At 44.9% G+C, this 7,420-nt stretch overlaps 1 pseudogene; it reads right to left on the bottom strand.

The window, feature by feature from the left end:
- Window positions 1-1,857: 1,857 nt before the first annotated feature.
- Window positions 1,858-2,338, bottom strand: LOC147338408 (twist-related protein 2-like; annotated as a pseudogene).
- Window positions 2,339-7,420: the final 5,082 nt, after the last annotated feature.

Genomic DNA, 7,420 nt, shown 5'->3' with positions numbered 1-7,420 from the left:
CTTTGTTCCACTTCTTTTGTTTTTACTTTGATAAACTGTTTATACAGATTGTTTTTCTTTTTGCAAGCATTGATAATTCCTTTTGAGAGCCAAGGACTTTTTATCTTTTTTTTCTTTGTCATGTGTTCGTTTACAGGACAATGTTTATTGTACCACATAGTAAAAATATCTAGAAAATTATCATAAGCCTTGTCCACATCTGACTCTTCATACACCGAACTCCAATCTTGTTGTGCTAAATCGAAATTGAAGGCATGAATTGCTTCTTCATTTATTGTTCGCTTTGCTATCATGATCTTGGTATCTATTTTTTTTAAATCACAGTCACACAAAGTAAAAACTGGTAAGTGGTCAGTTATATCACAGACAAGCAGACCACTATTAATTTGGAAATCCATGACATTAGTAAAAATGTTGTCAATAATAGTGGCGCTATGTGAAGTTATTCTGCTTGGCTTTGTTATTGTTGGATATAGTGATAAGCTGTACATTGTGTCAGTAAAGTCATCAATGGCTTTTAACCTTGTTGGATTTAGCAAATCAATGTTAAAATCACCACAGATAAATAGTAATTTTTGGTTCACCGAAGCAAACGTTTTTTCTATCCATTCATTAAAAGTGTCAATACTTGAACTGGGTGTCCGATATATGCAACTTATTATAACTTTTTGTTTTTTCATCGTCTTTCTTTAATCCAAAAAAAAGTTATATACAAACATTTACAAAACTGAAAAAACGATAATAAAAAATAGGAACGTATCTATTTCAGACACAGGATCTATTCTCCAACACGTTTCATCAATAAATAAATAAATGCATTCTGAAAAATATTTTTTTTGCACAGGTTAGATCCACAAAGTCAGCCTGTAATGTGAGCCACACCACCAGTTGACAGTCTCCCTCTCTCTCGCACACACACAAAAACGAGAAAAATAAAAAACAAAAAAACGGAGACTTCAATAATGCACGTTGACCTCCACAGAAATAAAGCCCAAAGGCATGCATTTAAAAAAGGCAATATTTTAAACATTCGTCAGCACGAAAACACACCAGAATTGGGGTGTATGGAGCTAACATACATGGCTGTGAGTCCCTTTCTGTCACAGACAAGGATGCGGTGGACTCAAAAGCAGACTCAATTGCTCGAACTATGTATAATTTATTAGAAGGAACAAAAACGTGAACAGAACTGGGTTTAACAGAAACCATTCGCAGAAACTAAGGGAAATCCGTGGGCGGGGAAACAGGTGTAGAGCACAGGGAGAACTCGAACGGGAACTTTTTGGAGACCCTGGTTATTAAGCGGGGAAAAGGCTGCCATGGGAGCATTCCAGAGAGGATCGAGAGTGTGGAGAGTCCGGTCCAGATTCCAAGGAGGTGGAGAGTATGGACTGAAGGGCAGGCTGAGGAGAAGTTGTGTATGTGGTCCTTGGGTTCCGAGCAGACGGAAAAACAGGATGGAGACGGAACCAGCACTACTGGTGAGTGCGACGGGTGATGAATCTGAAGAATGCAGGAGACAGAAAACACATTAAACCATGATCCAGGTATACAGAGTCTGAGCACAGAGGAGGCCAAGTTTACCACAGATGGTAGCAGGACGAACTGGCGAGGAGTGGCAGGCAGTGCTGGCTTAAAAACCCTCTAGGTGGAGCCCCGGAGATTGAAAACAGGTGATGAGCTGGCCAACTCCACCCCAAAGGACGGATGACAGGAACCTGGACCATGCCCGACCAGACACTCCAACAGCATATGACACTTTCGGGCCTCTGCACAAAACTTCTGATGTCATTAGGCGATCCCATGTATCCAGCATTGGACTCCAGATTGTCCCGTTTCAGAATGTGAGTAGTAGATTCAGCAGTCACCATTTTGGGCATGATTTCTGGACATGGACATGGACCAAGCGTGGCTCTCGTGAGCCACATAACTGCAGCTTGACATTTTGGAGTCCACCTCGTCACTCTGCAGCACCTAACAGAGGAAGTCGATGTATATGGCTGCAAGTTTTAGGGTCTGTATTTTGCTGAGTTTGTCCGAAGGTAAAGTGGGGATAATTTTCCGCAGAGCCGCGAAAGCCTCGTTCAGAGAATGGGTCCTCTGTCGCTCCGGGACGTTGGCCATGACCCGCTGCAATTGGAGCTCCTCGAAAGACTGGGGGCTGCAGCTGCTGGACTTCTTCCCTCTTTTCCCAGGGGTCGGGCTATCTGAGTCCTCCCCATTTTTCCTGCTCGGTCTCCTCTTCCTCCCACATTTCTTCGGCTGTCTGTCCAACTCCCCCCTCACTTTTGCTCAGGCTGTCCACAGGAGATTCTTCCCCCAGATTTTCCTCAGACATCTCCACCTGGGTCGATGGCGGCCAGAAAGTGTCCCCCCAAAATTATTTCCCTCTCATGGAGTCAAAGAGTTAGTTCACCTGTGGCTCTACCAGGCTTTGAAGGCACCAACGAATCCATAAATGGGTTACGGGAAAGACAAGTCTTTATGCTGCTCTGTTGTATGTTAATTGCCCCTTGGGGATAAATAAAGTCTTTCTGATTCTGATTCTGAAAGAGCTTTATACAACTTGGCTCATTCACCCATTGATACAAGCACTGTTTTGTATTCTTACGTGGTTTCTTTCTTCTTCTTCTTTGCCTGTCCCGTTTGGCTTTTTTGCCATCAGAATTATTGTCTAAAGGCAAAGAAAGGTGCCCAACGGATTTACCAAATGGACCATCCCAGCCTTGCCGTATTGGTCTATTTGAGTCACCTTTTATTGTTTATTTTATTTTCACTTACAGGACAGACTTGACTGGGGAAAAGAAAGGGGAGAAAGAAAGAGGAAAACAGCGGAAAAGAGGGATGGGGAAAAAGGGCAAAAAAACCCCAAAATAAGCAGACAAAAAATGCATATATCAATCACCTGGATCACCTGTTGAGAAAGAAAAAAGAGAAAACAAGCAGAAGAAAAAAAAGGGCAACATAATAAACAACATCACGATGATATATGGGAATATAACAGTAAATACTAAATATTAAACATTATTTTGCAGCACGTAAGATCGACAGCGCACAGTGTGCTTTGAGGTAGGAGCCAAAAAGGGTGTAGTGTGTGATCACCCGTGTGTACACCTGTAAGCATGGACACGCTTGTATTTAAAAGGTTCCTTCATGTAATGATCTGCTAGAGGGTGTGGGGGGGCCACAGCCCCGTCCTCCAGGGCATGAAGCAGGTATGGAGGAGATCAGAACTCCAGACATCCAGAGGCCCCCAGAACACAAGAGACCAAGGAAGACCAACAGAGGGGCAGCCGCGCCACTGTCCCAAAAAGAGCTGAGGAGAGTCCCAGATGAGGGCTCACTCAGCAGCCGCAGAGCAGAAGCCAGGGGGGTTGCAGTGACGTGCCCGTGAGCTCCGCCAGCAGCCCGCTGTGCCTGAGTGACCAAGCCCCATGCCGAGAGGCCGGGGGCACCCTACCCCCAAGGTGGCCCAAGCGAGCCCCAGGCTCCAGGCCCCGACAAGCAGCCACCAAGGAGTGAGCCGGTGTGTACCTGGACGCCCACCCCCGGACACAAAGAACCACCAATGCACCGATGTCTGAGGGCATCAGCCACTGGCAGGGGGAGTGGTGGTGGGGGGAGATAGGCCTCCAAACCTTGGAGGGCCTGAGATGTCCCCAGAGAGGTGGCGTCTGATACCCAACCTGACATATAGACACAGACATACAGGCACACACAGACACAAACATCCATTCCCACCCTCATGCTCTCATATGCACTTACTCCACACTCAACCAACGTGGAGACAGACATAAAGAGACGTTGTACACACGATCACACTCCCCAAGCGTACTCTAAGAACTGGGTCTAGGTACCCTTGCCCCTGGAGGGGGAACTGCACCCAGACCCAGGTGGTGTTACCCTTTTCCCTGCGGTGGGGGGAGGCAGACCGCCCCGACTCCGCAGCAGCTGGGAGGCCACACATTCCAGACCGCAGTCGGACGGCCAACTCCTCCTAGCCCCCCCGCTCCAGCAGGCCGCAGAGAATGGGGGTGAGAGAAGACTCCAAACCTCCCTCCACCCGCTCATTGTAGTGTTGATGCATGTGTGTTCTAAGGTGCATTTAAAACCCAGGAGGGCATGGAGCTACCTGCCAGAGAGCAGCAGGTAAGCGCATGGTCCCTCCTGCTAGCCCTCAATGTCTACGTGTATTTAAAATTGAGAGGTGGGCAACGACGCCAGGGGTGAGGTGTACACCCTGATGGTCTTTTGGAGTCCGTGTAGCGTGCCCACCCCCAAGATCCTATATGTATGTGTTATGAGAGTAATGAGAGTAATGTGAATGTCTAAGTTGTGAGATAAAATTGAGGCACAGGCAGCCAGAAGGGGACAGAGGGGGAATGCCTCCCCTGCACCCTGGTGACACACCTTTATCCCAAGGCCCTGCATGTGTGGGTGATTGTGGTGGAGCGGGAAGAGGGAGGCAGCTGGAGATGGGGAGGGAAGGAAGGGAGGGGCAAGTGACCCCTCGCTGAGGCCAGTTCCCTCGCTGACCCCAGTAGGCACCCCCATACTCTGCAACCTACCAGGGAAAGGGGGCCCAGGCCCATCCGGACTGGGGCCCAGTTCAGCAGCGCCGCCTGGCCCCACAGAGCCCGGGACAGCCCACCCGACCCCACCACAGAGAAAACTGCACCCACGCCGTGGTTTCGATTGATCTGATATTCAATGGCGTGTCCAGCGGGGTGGCCTGGGGGGGCACAGGCCACCCCCCCAACCAGACTGGCCACCCCAGGTGCCACCCCAAATGTAAAACAATAAAATTCAATCAAATGTACGATTATGTTTTCACGGTGAAGCTCAGATATCCGAGTGTAAGTGAATGCAGCATCGACTTCTGTGCTATGTGCATCACGTTAGCAAAGGTAGGAGAGCCAAGCACGAAAGACGGCACTGCAGGAAACAATTTTTCGGTGAAAGAAAATGAGGACAGAATAAATGTCCCGGTAAGTAATATTAAGTTTGTTGAGTTTAGTAAACTTCGGTGAAATTAGAATACCAAGGAGAAAATAACACTTAAAGAATTATTGCAGCCGTCGAATATTTCAGACAGTATGCTACTGAGGGCAGCTAACATAAGAGTTATGAGTTATAAGATATAATCTAAGTCGTAACATTGCTGTATGGAGCTGCAGATTTGGTTGCAGGTTAACATAGCTGGACTGGCCATCGGGCATACCGGGCATATGCCCGGTGACTTATTTTTTTTATTTTTTTTGTAATGGCATGAACAATGACAGGTGGTGGGCTGGCCAGATGTTGGCAGATGTGTAAAAATAACTCCGTTGTTTGGTGGTGGCTATGGCGGGGCTTCCACAGAGGCCAGCAGGTGGATGAGGGAAGGGGAGGCAGGAGGAGAGCCCCGAGGCAGCCGCCAGTCCGAGTGTCAGGTGAACTGAACTTCAGGTAAGAAGTTATGACCTGCAGTCTATCTGGGTCAGATATAAACTAAGTTTAGGTGGAGTTTATTTTCATGTTGCTGACTTTTTACCGTCAGTTGCAATAACTCGTACTGCGTTCTAGCCAGCTTGATGGAGTATTTAGGTGGGTGATGTTACTGATAGTGAACTTTATTTTATTCATAAGGTTAGTTAGTAGAGTTGCCAACGGCTCCTTAAAAAAATGGAATGGTCCCTAATTCAGAGAAAATATTACACGTTTCGTATTGAGCTGAGAAGAGACGCAGTTTGTCCCGAACTTTAGCTAGAATGGAAAAAGACACAAAGCTGGAGTTATTCTGTCGTTACGCTGCACAGCTGCCTCTTCTTCTCTCATTCTCTCCCCCCTCCCTCTCCTGTTTCTACTTCAATCATGAAACTGATCAATGATCAGCTGATCGGCTTTTCTCTCTTGTTTGTTTATCGCCCACTTTGCGCCAGAAAGAGGAAACCAGCAGATGTCGCGCTAAACAACAGCAGCACGTTTAAGCTTGATCAGCTGTTGTTAGAATTTATTTAATATTAATTTCTAGTAAAAGCTGATGTTTGCTGGAGCCACAGCTGTAAAGCTGCTGGTCATGATATCGGTTTGTATATGTGGTGAGAGGGAAACATGAAGATGAAACCAGGAGATGTCCTTACTAAATCATCAGAGCTGAACAGGTGATGGAGAAACAGGTTTACCTTTTAGGTGACATGAATGAGTTGAAGTTATGAACTGTTTCTGAGAGACAAATAACACCAGGATCCTTTTCTAAGCAGATGACAGCTGGTAACTGTGCAGGGGTGGATCTAGCAAATTTTTGCCAGGGAGCCAGGTAGGGCATTAACAGGGAAAGGGGGCACAAAGAAATACTTTTCTTTCTTATTCTCATTTAAAATATCTAGCTTTTATTAAATAATTATCTAAATCTTTTTTTTTTTTGGAAAAAAAAAAAGGGAAAAAAAAGGGAAAAAAAGAGAAAAAAAAAGGGAAAAAAGAGGAAAAAAAAGAAGGAAAAAAAAGGGGGGGAAAAAGGAAAAAAAGGGGGGGGAAAGGGGAAAAAAAGAGAAAAACAAAAGGGGAAAAAAAGGGAAAAAAGAGAAAAAAAAGAAGGAAAAAAAAGGGGGAAAAAAAGGAAAAAAAAAGGGAAAAAAAAATTATCTAAATCTTACAACCAAAGTTTTTATCTGACGTAAAATGTATAGAAATCATACATATACCAACAAGACTGTACATCACTGTCACAACAGCATTTGTTTTCATTCAAAGTCTTTATGGCTTTAATACCTGGTGGGCCGGTCTGTAGTCAAAATGCCAGATTTTCTGTCCCAGTCCAGCCCTGCAGGTTAATACTGGCAGTGTCACCATGCCAGCTGACTGTATTTCATCATCAGCCAGTGTTGTTCTTTATCAATATTACCAAAGTTTACCATAAGGCAGCATAGAAAGTATTTACTTGCTTTCAGGTTTTATTCAAATGTTAGTCTTTTCAGTTGTTTCTCCACTTTTTTCCTGTTTCAAAATCACCAGTTTGTGAGAAGATTATCTTCTTTTTTTTAACAGGCAGATAAAGTTTTACATTGGAACTGGCTAATTTGTCAATTGTTTGTTACAAATGTTCGTATTTTAATATTCAAAAATGTTTTTGCCCAAAACATATGTGCACTATATGTCAGTAAAAATACTATGCAAATATTGCTGTCCTTGAATGCTGAGTAAACACTGACAAAGCACTGATTGTATCTCTTGTACTTTATCAACGCAGTATCTAAAAACTTTGCACCGTAGTGGTTAAAATCTCATTCTAATAAGAGTTAAAAGTGCATTCGGTTATTAGGTTTATAGGATTATTGAATTATGGTTAACGGTTGGTAGAATTGTTTTTAACATTATCTGCCAATTACATCTGCCACCCTTCTCCAAATCTGTGCCCCTACCTGGCCCCCCCAACAAAAAT

This window comes from Aulonocara sp. 'chitande type north' Nkhata Bay, linkage group LG2 (genome assembly GCF_057382095.1).
Source record: "Aulonocara sp. 'chitande type north' Nkhata Bay isolate Kocher_YH1m ecotype deep benthic linkage group LG2, A_spYH_male_GT1.1, whole genome shotgun sequence".
NCBI classification, from domain to species: domain Eukaryota; kingdom Metazoa; phylum Chordata; class Actinopteri; order Cichliformes; family Cichlidae; genus Aulonocara; species Aulonocara sp. 'chitande type north' Nkhata Bay.
Note: the sequence above shows the minus strand (reverse complement) of the source record. Positions and strands in the feature narration are given on the sequence as shown.